This window comes from Elephantulus edwardii, unplaced genomic scaffold, assembly GCF_000299155.1.
Source record: "Elephantulus edwardii isolate Elephantulus edwardi_28Jun2011 unplaced genomic scaffold, EleEdw1.0 scaffold00082, whole genome shotgun sequence".
Lineage (NCBI taxonomy): Eukaryota > Metazoa > Chordata > Mammalia > Macroscelidea > Macroscelididae > Elephantulus > Elephantulus edwardii.
Window position 1 is genome coordinate 13,322,704 of NW_006399832.1, and position 16,229 is coordinate 13,338,932.

General features: G+C 37.8%; 1 protein-coding gene across 2 annotated transcripts in view; it reads right to left on the reverse strand.

Moving 5' to 3' along the window:
- The window catches only part of EDIL3 (EGF-like repeats and discoidin I-like domains 3), a 595,610-nt gene that overhangs the window by 449,150 nt on the left and 130,231 nt on the right, over positions 1 to 16,229 (reverse strand). For both annotated transcript variants that reach the window (XM_006889875.1, XM_006889874.1), the window contains one exon: positions 5,385 to 5,513. The gene's annotated coding sequence lies outside the window, so the exon portion shown is untranslated. The remainder of the gene's footprint in view (positions 1 to 5,384; positions 5,514 to 16,229) is intronic.

Sequence of the window (16,229 nt, forward strand, 5' to 3'; positions counted from 1 at the left end):
ATGATACCCTTGATATCCTCCCACAACTCATCTGGTTTCGCTCATTAGTGTTCAAGGCCTCAAACCTGTTCCTGAGATGGTTGTGGAATTCAGGTGGGATAGACTCAAAGTCATATTTTGGTTCTCATGGCTTAGTTTTCACAGCTGATATTGAGCTTTTCCACTGGTTCTTTCTGCAGATGTAATCAATCTGATTCCTATGCATACCATCAGGTGAAATCCAGGTATATAACCTGCATTTATGTCTCTTAAAAATCATATTTGCAATGAATAAGTCATTGATTTTGCAAAATTCAATCATCCTCTCTCCAGCTCCATTTCTGTCACTAAGTCTGTGTTTTCCAACTACTGAATCTTCTTCCCTGTTCCCAACTTTTGCATTCCATTCACCCATTATTATCAGTGCATCTTGATGGCATGTTTGATCGATCTCTGACTGTAAACGTTGGTAAAAATCTTCTATCTCCTCTTCCTTGGCTCTGGTTGTACAGGTGGATATATCTGAATGACAGTGGTGGTATTCACTGGCCTTCCTTGTATGTGTATGGATACTATCCTGTCACTCACAGTTTTATACTTCAAGATGGATCTAGCAATGGCTTTCTTAGCTATGAAAGCAACTCCATTTTTCCTCACCTTTTCATTCCCAGAGTAATAAATGATATAGTACAAATAGTACATGTTGTTGTTGTTGTTATGAAAGCAACTCCATTTTCCTCACCTTTTCATCCCCAGAGTAATAAATCATATAGTACAAATAGTACATAGAAAAAGAAAAATGGTAGACACTGTTTCCCTGGATAGCTAAATACGTGGGAGAAAGAAGAAAAGAGAATTTTATGTCCAGCAAATATGATAACCTGGGCCACTTCTTCTTGAATCCTTTTTTCTTTGTTTTTTTTCTGTTTTTGTTTTTTCAGAACTTTGTAGATTTGCAGATCAGGTGTCTTTTCTCCTGGAATATTGACCCAGAAATGTTTTTCTTGACAATGCCATGAACAGTGACTTGTGCAAAAGTCTGCAAGAATGTACAGAATTATTCCAGTGGGAAAATGGGCCAAGATTTCTGGGAATAAAGATGCAACACATCCCTAAGGCATTCGATGTGTTCCTAGGCAACAAAGCAAATATGATTACTTCAACCTAGTTCAAAGTACAGATTCTAGTAGAAAACAGCTTGTTTAAAAATACACTTCAAAATTCTGACCTCTGTTCAGTTCACCCTACAATTTCCTTCACATTCTTCTACAGTACTGTAAAACCCAGTATAAGTAGGAATACTAATAAAATCTAATTCTAAGCATTATTCTTCTTAAAAATTATAACCTTATACTTCTAACAAAAAGCTTATGACAGTAATATTAATTTTGGAATTGGAGACGAGTTTCTAGTCTGTAATTTACCAGTAAAATAACTGTTAATATGAATTTAATAAAATTATGAAACATCAACTTCTTTAAATGCTTAAAACTTTATTTCTTAAAAAAAAGGTAATCAACATTCTTTCACAAAAATGTATTTAGAATTCCCACCTCCAATATTGCTATGTGATTTTATCCAATTCATTTTAAAAATCAATTTGTTTACATTCTATTTTTTACGTCTTTCAAATTTCATTGACTTGTGATTCAGTTTATATTTACAAAATCCAAGATAAATATTTGAACCATACTACTAGGATTTTGAAGATCTGCCTCACTTACTTTGTGCACATGGCCAGATCCTTGGAAAACGACATCATGCTCAAAAGGGAGGACAGAAAAGCACAGGAGAGGGAGAACACGGATGAGATGGCTGATACAGTCACTGGAGCAATGGGGGTTGATGTATCAGAATTAGTGAGACTGGCTCAGGACTGGGAAGGTTTCTGAGTGGCTATATATTGGGTCTCTATGCATCGCAGGCAACTCAACGGCACATAACTATAACATACCGTGACAGGTTTGGAAACGGAAGTGGCATCCACTTCCTAAACAACATGCCTCTGGAAACTCTATGGACTTCGATAAATGTCGATATTTAGAAAGGGGCTTCAGGACTATTGTTCATAAGGTCACTATGAGTCATGCTCAACTTGGAGGCAATCAGTAATAACAACAACAACAACAACAACAACAACAACAACAACGACTGTTGATTTGTTGTTATGAAACCGAATGAAAAAGGCTGGCCCCTAATCTAAACGATCACACATGAAAGTATTAAACGCTTTCGACGGTATTTCTGAAACTTTTTTTGGGGGGGGTCCAGTGTGAACGTTTTTAAATATTGACTCTGGGCCATCAGGCACAGAGTGGTGCCTTATTACCTGGATTTATAATATCACCAAAGCTTCTAGGTAATGCTGATATATAATAATATTTTGAATAATACAGTTTAAGAGTGTATCAAAGCATAAAATTGGAATGAACTGTGAAAAAAAAATATAATTACAAACACCTAGTAGTGGCTCTTGCAAAGGATTAAGAGCTGCTCCTGTGTTTCTAATGCGCAAAGGAGTTTTCAGGCCTTCTAGCACTTGTAAATCTGCTTTCTCAATAAATAATCCTTTTCAATTTCATCCATAAAGAGGAAGGATTGATAACCTCTGTACAGGGAGCAAGCTTCCGTTTAACAGTAATACTCTGCAAGCTGTCGTGAACTAAAGTTCATCTATTTCTCATTCAATTCCCTCAGTTTATATGTTTTCAATTGCAAAAAGGTCAAGTGATTGACTCAAGGTCATTTATTCAATAACTGAAAGGTCAAGACTTAAATCCAGGTGTCTGATGCTAAATCCAGCGCTTTTTTTTTGGTCCATTGTTGGTAGCCTCTAATATTAATGCACTCCAAAGACTAGGTCCAAGCTGTTTAGACCACAAAATCCCCATTCCAAATTGAATCTCTCTGCCTCAGGCTTCGCACTGCAATTCCTAACACAGATTTGAGGTCTTCTGAGAGTTTGAGTTCAGTAAAGGGATAGGTTCCTGTATACTTTAAAACATCCTTGAATTTCAACAAAATTATGTTTGTCTAGAAACTTATTGGAGCATGATTTAAGGGTGAAGTAAAAGCAAAAAGCAAACAAAAAAAAACTGACCCAAAACCCCACAAACCCATACCTTCCATTTTGGAAAATGAGGATAATAATTATTCTATTTCTCCAAAATTGCTTACGTCTTGAAAAAAAATTTATAAGCACATATATGTGGGAATCATAATCAGGGGAACATTTCTCCAATAACTCAAGCCCAACTCAAAACCCATATGGGAGTAAATGAAACTTGATGCCTTACTGGGATTTCTAAACCATTAAAGAGAATTGAAGTCAATCTGATCTCTATAATAGAAAGAAAATATGTTCAGGAAACGTAAAAAGAATGTTATACAATCATACATGATTACTTGTTCCAATTTAGATCTAGAGTATCCCACTTTCCATTTTATGGATCAGCCCCAACTTCACACTGACTTCAGCAGGAGGTCAGTGGGCAGGGTTAGTAAACGTGAAGAAATATGTAAGTTGCATTAGGGATCTGTCTGTGGTCTCTCTGTAATCACCTTTTATGCCCTTGAAGGATTTGTTGTTGTTGTTTTATGGCTTTGAATTGAGCACAACATACAGCGACCCTATAATCAAAAGGTCTGAAGTCCCTCTAAAACCATACACGTTTATCAAAGTTCATAGTTTCTGAAGGCACGTTGTTTAGGAAGTGGATGTCACTCCTGCTTTCAAACCTTTCAGAGTATGTTATTGTTTTTATGTGCTGATGAGTTGCTGCAATGCATAGCAACCCTAAGTACAGCATCTCTGAGCCTTATCTACTCCTGAACCAGTCTCACTAATTCTGACACACCAATCCCCATTGCCCAGTGACTGTATCAGTCTATCTCATTTAGAATAGTAAAATCTGGTGCTGTAGCTTGTTGTTACCATTGAATCTGCTCTAATTCATAAGAATCATATACAATACAGAACAAAACATCTCCTAGAGTAATGCCAACCTGTAGATCATCTGCGGATGACTAATTGCAAAGCTAGTGTCTGAACACTGAACAGCAGTGTTTCATCATGAATATTTTGGTCTCATTTCAAAGAGAATCACTGAAACAGTGTCTACTCTTTATGCGTTCAGCATTGAAAGGCTCAGGTGTGGTGGTCCACTAGTCTTCTGTCTCTCTCATTGAACTGACACCGTATCACAAGATTGTTACAAGACATAAAGTAAGGGTTAATAACATTCTCTTCAAGGGCTTAAGTACATTTCAAGATTCTGAGATTCTCTGTCTGTATTTCCAGGGCTATTTCAAGATGTTCAATGTGTGAGGGCTGAACAGTGTTGCTACCGTAAGGGAAAATCGTCCTTAGCATCTATAGACTGTCTGAGAGAAATCCGTTGCCTCTTCTGTCTCAGTTGGTGTTCTGACATCTTAGATACGATTACAAAGATTTAGGCAGTAGTTAAGAAGATAGATGTCCATGTTCTGTAACTATTTGCCACCCAAAATCTACAGACTTCTGGCCAGTGTAAATACCTAGAAAAAGGCAAAGGATATCCAAAGTCACTCTCAGTATACTTTCCCTAGTTTTCCCTCATTGTTGAAAACTCTAGCTCTCACGGGTCTATACCACTTAGCCTTATCCATTCCTAACACATTCTCTAATGATCACATAATTGCCATATCTCAAATGCTCTCTCCCCACTTTTCCTAACATATGCTTTTCCTTTCCCTCTAACCTAAACCTCTTTCCCAATATAGAGACCAAGTGGCAGCCTCTCTAAGAGTTTCATCAACATTTCTAGTTCACGATGGTCTTCCTATTCTTGAATGACAGCAGTTAAATGGCCCCATCATTGATCTATCTTGGCTTGTTTCTAAGAAGAAATCCTCACAAATGCATCTACTTCACTCAAACTTTGAGGATAAATAATAATGGAGATAGACAAGAGAAGTACAAATAGCTTACTTAAATTTTCAATGATTATCACATTACAAGTAAGCAATTAGTGGTAGGATAATGGCTTGTACATATGGGAAAGCTGGGAGTTATCTTGTTTCATCTCTGAAAAGAATAAGTATTTGAAAACTTGAAGAATGCAGCTGAATGGACATGAGAAACAGCTATCAATCGAATGTAAAGAACACCACTCAGTATACATAGTTGAGTAAGGGGAAGCACTAACTCCTTAGTCCCAATGTCAATCATAGGTTTGTCTTCTAACACAATTCAGGAGTCATCAGCTGGGAATCTGGTGTATCAGAGGGAGAAAAGTGATATCCACAGACTTCCAGAGCTCTGTGGCCCTCTAAGTTTCCAGGATTCTACAACAAACAACAATGATAATGATCTGTATACTTTGCAATCAGTGATCATGAAACCTTAATGACTATGAATAACTTACTGTGCTGACAATGAATCCCATTAAATCCCCGAGGACATTTGCAAACATAGCCTATGAATGTGTCCCCTCGGTATGCTTCACTTATTTCACAGGTTCCTCCGTTATGGCATGGATTGGGAATGCAGGGACCTGAAAGATAGAAAACAAAATATTGCTGTGTGAAGCACACACTTAAAAGGAGACATGGTGTCAATATTGTGCTTTGAAAAGAAAAAGAAAAAAGCAAGACACAACCACAAATGTTTAATATTTAAAGGGAATATATATTACATAGGTTCAGAGTGATCTCTGGAGATCACTGATGTTGAATCCTGGTGTTAATTCTTTTAGTCACACAATAGTAAGTTATTTGACCTCTCTGTGTTTCACTTTTTCTTCTATCAAATATCTAAACTGATACAATTTATTACAGATAGTATAGGTGTTGGTGAAATAATTTATACTTAAAACACCCAGAATGGTCTCTGTCACATATGAAGCTCTCAAAATACATCAATAGTAAGTAAATAATTATCATTAAATAGCGACCCTGCATACAACAGCCCTAAACTCTGCCCTATCCTGTGCCAATCTCACCATCTCTGACACACCTACCCTCATTATTACCCTCATCTCTGACAACCTACCCTCATTATTAACCCAGTCACTGAATCAATTCATCTCATTGAGAGTCTTCCTCTCCTGCACTGTCCCTCCACCCCCCTAGGAATGACGTCCCTCTCCAAGGACTGGTCCCTCCTTGCAACATATCCAAAGTATGTCAGACGAAGCTTCAGAATCCTTGCCTCCAAAGAGCAGCCCAACTTCACTCTCTTCAGGACAAACTTGTTTGTTTCCCTAGCAGTCCATGGTATATTCAACACTCCTTCAACACCACAGCTCAAAGGCACCAATTCTCATTCTATCATCCCTAGTCATTATCCAGCTCTCTGATGCATAGCAAGTGATTGCAAAGACCGTGGCATGTTTCATGTAAAATATGGCTTACAAGTAGTATGAATGGCAATGTTTTTTAGTTATGGACTGAATAGCTTTTGTCTTCTGCTATTTTATGTAGCAAACACTTGCTACTCAGATCTTTTGTTTTCAGGGTCACTATGAGTCATGCTCGACCCGATGGCACCTAACAACTACAAAGGTTTTAAAGCATACAAATCAGATAATGTGGGTAGATAATGACAATACTTTTAAAGACTATTTAAGAGCCGGTGGTGAGTATACACTGGAGAAATACAAGTTTTGCCAACAGAATACAGGAGTAGTTTATGGAAAGTTGCTAAAAGAAGAGAAGCAGTTAGGCATGTTTAAGCTTTGGGAAAGTAACTTAAGGTGAGGAAAGGTAGATGCAGTATTCAGATCGTCCTTGGAGATAATTTTATTCCAGTAACAGCAGATTACCACCAGGTATTCCAGTTTTTAATAAATTATAGAAGGATGGAGGGTTGGCAAGGGAAAGGAAGACCCTCAACCAGGTAGATTAACATGATGACTGATGCAATGGGGTCTTGTGTGTTCAGGAAGTGTGAGGATGGCGCGGGATAGAACAGGGTTCAGATCTTTTGTTTTTAGGGTCACTATGAGTCGTGCTCAACTCACTGGCACCTAACAAGAAGAAGAAGAAGCATGCATGCTTCATTTATACTTCTTCACAGCTTCTAGACAGTGAATAAGAGCCATAAAGTCAGAGAGCTAGACATATCTGACCTGAGACTTCCTGAATGGGCTTTCTTTACACTAGATTCCCCACTGGTGTGGCCATTTCCTTAAAGTAGTATGGCAGCCTAAAGCTGTATCTATGCAATTTTCCTCCCTTCAGTTTCTCCCTACACAAGTGTATGTCCCAATTGGAAAGCTCACCTTACCTACCCTTGTTCTCTCTCACCTATGTCCATTTCTCCTGATTTATCCTCAGGAATTCTAATTCTGTCATATCATAATAAACCTGGAAGAGGCTCACTGGCTCAGTGTGAAATACAGAATAGAGAGGATGAAGAGAGGATGAAGAACCAAAGAGACAAATGAACAAAAGGAGAAAGTCTGCCAGGAAATAAAAGTCTAAGTGTTGCTATTGTTATGTGCCATCGAGTTGGCTGTGATACATAGTGGCCTGATTCCTGCCCTATCCAGAGCTAGTCTCACTGACTCCAACACACTTAATTCCCCTGTCACAGGTACCATGTTCCGGGTTCTTCCTATACAGTGCTGTCCTTCCACCCTTCCAAGTGTGATGACCTTCTCCAAGGACTGGTCCCTCCCAGCCAAGTTCCCAAAGTATGTGAGACAGAGCTTCAAAATCCTTGCCTCCAAGGAGAAAACTGGTTTCATCCTCTCCAAGACAGGCCTATTTGTTCTCATGGCATTCAACAGTATGGTCACTACTATTCTCCAGTACCACAACTCGAAGGCATCAATTCTTCTTCTGTCATCCCTAGTCATTGACCAGATTTCTGTTGCATTGAAAGTAATTGCAAAGACCAGGGCCTGGATAAGGCACACCTTAGTATCTAGACTGACATCATTGCTCTTTAGCATTTTGGAGAGGTCCCTGACAGTAAACTTCCTGACTGCCATGCCAAAATTTTTGACTGTGGAGCTGAACCAGATGAAATTGTTAAAAACTTCAATCTCTTCTCCATCTATCAAGGGGCTGCCAATTGGCTCAGTGGTGAGAATCTTTGTTTTATTGACATTAAGCTTCAATCCATATGGAAGACTACAATCCTTGAAATTCTGCAGCAAATGCTTCAGATATTCCTCAGTTTTGGTAAGCAAGGTCATATGATATGCATAACGAAGGTTGTTTAAGAGTGAGTCTTCCTTCAAGCCAGATGTTACACTCCTCCATATAAAGTCCAGCCTCCCAAATAATCTGTTCCACATAGAGATGTAAGAGATCTGGGAAAAGGGCACACCCCTGAAGCACTTTTTTCTTCATTTGAACCATGCAGCGTTTCTTTGCACTGTTCTTGCATTGGTTCAAAATTAACCAATAAGCAATATTGTAATAAACTGAAAAAAAACCTGTCAAATTGTGAAGGATTTCCTTTTTTTGTATGTACAATCAAAGCCTTTGGAAGCAGCAGTTAAGAAATCAAAGGGTTTATTGAAAGTATAATGAGGAAATATGTAGTAGCTAGCACCCAAATTATACACAAGATCCATTCATAACTTTGTTTTTGAGAATTTGCATATCACTCCACTAAGGTAAATAAAATTTTTATTTAGTCTTACTTTAGTCAAGAAAAGACTCAAAGTCTTGTCAATGATTTAAAAGCTTTCACACTTAGTAACTGAAAATGACAGGGATGAAGAATTGGTACAATCTTTTCAAATTCACATGGCATTAAATACAGCAGGGTTTCAAAGCTGGTCATGTCCTGCACAAATATATATATCGGCTGACTGTGATCTTTGAGTATATGGGGCATTCCACATTCTGCCAATAATGCAATCTCACACATCATGCTCCTGGAAGAGATCATTATGCCTTTCTCAAGTCTCCTATCAAGGCTTCTATCCAAGTATCTGGCATTCCAGCTTTACAGTGAAGAATCACACAAATTAATCATTCTGGTTTGTTCCTTTTTCTCTGATGGCAACAACAGAACTGATTCAAAGCCTGCATTACAAAGTAAGCAGGTTTGTCAATAGGTCAGACATTCATAATCTGTACATAGAATTTTCTAATTTTGCCTTTATTACTTCTAATTGTTTAGTTTTGACCACAGTTTTAAGTGAAATAAAACACTACAAAAATAGCTGTTACACATTCTGGAATATGAAAGAGGATGCAATTAAAACATCTAACAGTGTATGAACTGATGTATTCTGGAGTTCTGGGGAAGAAATAAGAAGACCTGCTGGTGTAGAAGGTTAAGAGATGGACTTCTAACACCAGGTAAAAAGTATAGCAATCTGCTCTGTAAAGATTTACAGCTTTGGAAACCCTGTTGGGAAGTTTCTCTATGTCTTATAGAATCACTGTGTGTTTCCAATGACTCAATTACAATAGATTTGGGAGTATGGTGGGTTTAAAGAAAAAGGAGCAAGTGCTTATAACTGAGAGTAAAAAGAAGGAGGAAGAGCTGGAAACAAGAATAGTGATAAAATGAGGTAACTGGATGTGTGGTGGAGCGTGGCTGATCGTGGAGGCGTTCCACCAGTCTATCAGGCAAGATTTGTAAATAACACACATTTTATTGCATGGACTCACCTGAAAGGTATCATTGACCTTATTAACACTATGACTAATTGATTTTAGTTGTCTAAAGAACTAAACAGACACTTCAAGCACTATTGGTGAAGATAAATAACAACTCTCAGGGTAGATTACGCCTTTGCACAAAGCAAACAAAGTGAAGCAATATTGTGATAAACTGAGAAAGTGTCAAGTTATTAAGAATTTCCTTTTATTTGAATGTATAATCAAAGCCTTTAGAAGCAGCAGTTAAAAAATAAAGGATTTATTAGAAAAATCTATTGTTAAAGCCTCTTTAAAATGTTTAAAAAAAATTACCCCCCTGTAAAAAACCAAACCAAAACTAAAACCAATCAAATTCCACAAAACAAAACACATCAAAAACCAATGTGTCAGTTTGAGAACTAAAGTATGTCTGACTCAAGCACTGGCATTTGGAATAATTTCATACACTTGTAAATAAATGCTAGACAGTAAAAAAGGCAGACTAAAGAATTGATGGCTTGGGCTTATGGTGTTGTTAGGAAAAGATTGCATATACATGGAGTGCTGAAAGGGGTAAAAAAACCTATCTCAAAAGAATAGTAGCAAGGCTGTTCCCAGAGGTGAGGATAGCATGACTTCATCTCATAAACTTCAGACAAGTTATCAGGAGGGGTCAATCCAGGGATGTATGTAACTGTGCTTGGTAAAATACAGGCTTAACAGCAAAAGAGAAAGAATTTCAATGAGACAGACTGACACAATAACTGCAACAATGAGATAAAGAAAACATGAGAATGATTCAGGAGATGGTAGTTCTGTTGTACAGTGGGTTCCTGTAAGTTAGAAGCAACTCAACAACACCTAAGAGTAGAGCACCCAAACTCATACAAGATACATAAGGCTCTAACCATAAGTCTTTATTCAAAACTTGCAATCCTTAAATAATGAAGCAATGGGGGAGCACACATGAAATAACAGTGATGTTAGATCTTAAACTCATTAATTCACTTCATGATAACAAAAACATGATTCATATTTTTAATAACTGATCATTGATAACTATGACAGTAATTGCTAAAATAAGTACATAAATAAGTAGAAATAATTACAGTCCCAAAACTATATAATTTTATACAAACAAGAAGCCTTGAGGATCTCCTAATACAATCTTTCATTTTTGCAGAGGATGAAACATAATCTAATACTTATTCAGTCTTGTCTCTAAATACAAAACACAAAACCTCACATATTAAATATAAATAAATTGGATTTAAAGAACTGTACCTAGGAGAAAAATTAATTTTAAACTCAAAACTGATTAAGCTGTTTCTAGCCCCTCAAGAGAGTGTCATAATTTATATCAGAGAAAATAAATCTTTCTTGTTTCAGTACTCTTACAGAATATAAGTGATATCAACAAAAAGAGAAAAATCAAAATAGTGAGACTGTGTCTAGGTTTGGGGAGCAGCTAAAGTAACAATTTGAACAAAGGTGACTGATGGCTTTACTTTGAGGGACAAAGAGCAAAGATGAGCCTAGAAAAGATGTTTCCCTTTTATTGAGTCATTTGTGTCTCAGGAAAAGTAGAACTTGTCTAGAAATTGAAGCAAGAAAATGATGGGGTTGTTTTTAAGGCTTTGGGGGGTGTGTGTGTGTGTGTGTGTGTGTGTGTCTGTGTATGTGTTTAAAATATTCTCTGTGAATTAAAGAAAAAGGACTCCTCAAGTAGAAAAAAATCAGAGAGAAGAGATTCCCAAAATAAAGTTGGTTGTAAAGTCTTCAAGGAGAGATAGGGACCCAAGCAATATTTTATAAGAAATTTTGACATAAAAAATTCAGGTTTCAGTTGTTTGCACAGCTGCTATGTAAATTTCCCCTGCTGGAGCAACCAGATCAAACTAAAGTCAGCCTAATGAGTAAACATGTGTGGGATGTTTTGGGAAATCAAAGAGAAAGGACTGTTGTATTCATCTGGTTCATCTAGACAGAAGGGGAGAAGTGTTATAGCACATGGTACACTAGGGAACTCAAGAATCTGGAAGCAGAAGTCACAGTCTATAAAATGTCTGAAGACTCAGACACTCTGAGTATATCCTGAGGGCATAGAGGAAGCCCACCCAACAATCGTGGTGCTGGCTCTGGGATTCTTGCAAGATGTGAGTTAGTGTGCTAGATCACATTTTGTTTACATGCCAAAGGACAGCTTGACCTCAGCTGGCATCTGGGTTTCAGAAAAAGATTGCCTGCTACAGAGACCGCCTATCTTTACTCCAAAAAGAATGTAATAACTTTACCTTAAAGGATTGAATTCAATAAAACAAGACTGGGTAAGGTTTAACCAGTTACTTAGAATATCATGTATGCTGCGTGACAAGAAAGATAATTTTAATACTTTATGATGATCTATAAAAACAAAAACTAAAACCAATATGCAAAACCTAACAGACTCAAAAAGATTAAGTATTTATATATCTAGCTATGAAGTCTATGCTCCTTCCTTTAAAAGAAGCTTTCTTCCGTATTGAAGATTAGTATATTAAGGTGTTAATACTGACCAACCAAAACAGAATAGATATCAATCTAGTAAGCACATTCTTAGAAATAATACAGCTATCCAAAGTCACCCAAATAAAAATATATTTTACAATACAGTTTTAACAGACAGTTAAGAATGCTATTGATATTCAGATTACACAAAAGCATTTAACAGTGAAAATCACAACAAACTATGGGTAATATTGAGAAGAATAGGAATCTCAGAATACCTGACTGCTCATACAAAACCTATACTTGGACCAAGAAGCAGTCTTCAGAACAGACCAAGGAAACACTGTATGGTTCAAAAATCAAGAGAGTGACAGGAATGCATCCTTTCACCATGCGTGTTTAATATATACACAGAACAAATCATTTGGGAGGTTGGATTCTATGAGGAATGTGGCATCAGTATTGCAGGAGGACTCATCAACAGCCTGTGCTACACCACTTTGCATGACAGAACTGAGGAGGACTTGAAGTGCTTGCTGCAGCAAGTCAAAGACTAGAGTCTTCAATTTGGATTGAAGCTCAATATCAAGAAAATAAAGATTCCCACCATAGGGCTAAGTGGCAGCACCATGATAGATAGGGAAGAGACTGAGGTTGTTTTCAATTTACTGAAATCAATACTCTGGGCAACAGTAGTCAGGAAATCTAAATTCAAAAGAGGAACTACAAGGGGAAAATCTGCTGCCAGGGACCTCTCCAGGGTGCTAAAAGAGGCAACAATGTCAGTCTGAAGATTAAGGTGCTCCTAATCCAGGCCATAGTCTTTACAATTCCTTGTTATACATCAGAAAGCTGGACAGTGAGTAAAGATAACAGAAAAACAATTGATGCTTTTGCGTTGTGCCGCTGGAGAAGAGTTTTGAACATACCACGAACTGCAAGAGAACAAACAGGTCTGTCCTGGAGAAAATGAGGCCAAGTTGCTCATTGGAGGCTAGGATATTGAAGCTTCCTTCCATTGGCATAATGTGGACATGTTGCTAGGAGGGAGGAGTCCTTGGAGAAGAACATCTTGTTTGGATGGGTGGAGGGACAGTAAAAGACCCAGGATGAGATGAATAGACACAGTAACTAGGATAACGAGGTACATCAGAGACAGTGAGAATGGCTCAGGATAGGGCAGGATTCAGAACTATGGTACACAGAGTCTATATGAATCGCAGTTGGCTCAAGGGCACATAAAAACGGTAATATTGTGCTAATGAGACTTTATTCATTCATATTTACATGAAATATCAAACATGGACACTTCCCAAGTATTATTTAATGGTTTTGTTGTTGTTGTTATGTGCCGTCGAGTCGTTTCCGACTCATAGCGACACTATGCACAACAGCCCTAAACCCTGCTCTATCCTGCGCCAACCGCACTGCCTCTGACACACCCATCCCGGTTACCCCAGTCACTGAATCGATCCATCTCATAGAGGGTCTTCCCCTCCTGCGCCGTACGTTTATTAATTATGCTTTGAGATATATGTAATATGTCTTGTTCATAGTCTATCAGAGTATTAAAATTAGCAGCTCCATGTTAGGTTTTTTTTTTTCTTATTGCTAGATTAACTCCAACTTTAAGCTAGTTTTAGTTTAGAGTGAAAATATCAACAACAGAATGGAAGACTGCCTGGTCATGCCTCATCTTTGCAGTTGCTTCTGTGTTCTGAGTCTAATTTTGCAGCCATTGTAACAATGCATTTCTTCTTTGCTGACTCTTCACATTACCAAGAATTACGTCCTTCTCTAGAAACTTACCCATCTTAATGACATATGCAAAATATGGGATATGAAATTGCCCCATTCTCTCTTTTAAGGAAAACTCTGAAAAGGGATGACAGAAGAATTGATGCCTTTGAGCTGTGGTGTTGGAAAAGATCATTGAACATCCAATGGACAGGCAAAAGAACAAATAAATATGTCGAGGATAGGGTGCAGCCAGAGTGTTCTTTGGAGGCAAAGATTATGAGACAATGTCTCACATACTTCAGACACTTTTCTAGGAAGGGCTATTTTGTTAATGTTTGTCAATGCGTGCTTTATTCATCACAAATACCTTTTTACAGTCTTTTATTATTAATTTTAATAAAAATTTACAGAGACTTTGGATTTCCATTCACTCATTGTTGCACTTTTCTCTCTGCCGGCCCCTCCCCCCAGTTTGCTCTTCTCTTTGAAAAGTAAGAGAAAAATTCTTTTAATTGGAGCCTCCCCCCAGGTCCATTCCACTATTCAGCCTTCTTTCTGGACTCCTGTCATGACAATAATACCTAATCACATATCCCTTTTAAACAGTTCTCTCTCTCATCTGTTTCAAAGTAGTATACATTATTTATCCCATAGTTCTCAGTTCCCTCGCCACCCCAAGTCCGATGTCAGTCCTGTGTTACAACAGTAGCATTATGCAGTATTTGTACTTTTGTGACTGAGATATTTAACTCAGCATAATGTCCTCCAGAGTCATCCATTTTGAATAATATTTCATGAGTTCCTTGTTTTTCAATGCAGTGTAGTATTCTATTGTGTGAATACACTACAGCTTCTCTATCTATTCATTTGTTAATGGACACTTAGGTTGTTTACAACGGAAGGGTTATTCTTTGGAGAGGGATATGATGCTTGGAAGGTTGGAGGGTTGGCGAAGGAGAAGAAGATACTCAACCAGGTAAACTGATATGGTGACTGCTGCAATAGGTTCTAGTGCATCCAGAAATGTAAAGATGGCACAGTATAAAGTGGAATTCAGATCTGCTGTTCATAGGCTTGCTATGAGTACTACTCAACTCAGTGGCACCTACCAACAACAACTGACATATTTGCTCATTGTTTTGGCATTCATTGGCATATTCTATATTTTCTCCCACCATCACAATTCAAAGTATCAATTCTTCTTTTGTGTTCCTTATCCATTGGCCTACTTCCACATGCATATGAAGTAATTCAAAATACCGGCTTAGTTGGGTCAGGCATACCTTAGCCCTCAAAATGTTCTCTTTGCTCTTCAGAACATTAAAGAAATTCTTTGCTGCAGATTTGCCCAAATCAATACATTACTTGATTTTTTTTTACTTGACTTCCATTAATATTGATTGCCGATCCAAGTAAAATTAGATATGTGGTGCCTCCAATCTTTTCTCAGTTTGTCAAGTGTTACCTCTTGGTCCCGTTGTGAGGATCTGTGCTTCCTTGATGTTGATGGGTAACCCATACTGAAGGTTACCATCTGTGACTCTTAACAAAAACTAATTCAGATCTTCTTGTTGCTTGAAAATGAAGTAGTTCCATTTGCAACCTTCCTTAAATCCTGATATTGTATCCTTTTTCAGACAGTCAGATATTCAATTCTTTGCACATAGATTGAATAATTATAATATTTATTTAGTAATTATAATGGAAAGAAAAATCTTGATACATAGCTTTCCTGATTTTATACCATGCAGTGTATCCGTGTTACATTCAAATGATTGCTTCTTTTAAAAAAATTATTTTATTATTTTTTGTGTGTACCATCAAATCGGATCTGACTGGTACAGGAGGAGAATGTCCCTCCTTCTCCAGCAGAGCATCTGGTGGATTGGAACCATGCACCTCTGGGATTGCAGTGCAGCTTCTTGCCACTAGGCCACCAGAGCTCCCTTCAAATGATTGCTCTGTGTGTGTGTGTGTGTGTGTGTGTGTGTGTGTGTGTGTGTGATCAAATCAGATCTGACTGGTACAGAAGGAAATTGTCCCTCCTCCGGGAGAGCATCTGGTGGATTCGAACCATATACCTTTGGGATTGCAGTACAGCTCCTTGCCACTATGCCACCAGAGCTCCCCAAATGATTGTTTCTTGATGTATCATTTTTATATGAGTGCAACTCATGATCTATAATTCTCATTCTTCTTATTGTTGTTGTTGTGTGCTGTAAAGTTGTCTGTGACTCACAGCAACCCTATGTACAACATCTCTGAAGCCTAACCTGTCCTGAGCCAGTCTCGCTAATTCTGACACACCTACCTTCATTGTCCTAGTTATTGTTTCAATCCATCTTAGTGGGGTCTCCCTCTCCTTCACTGTCCCTCTCCATGATATCCTTCTCCAATGATTGGTCCCTTCTGGCCACATGCACCAAAGTAGGTGA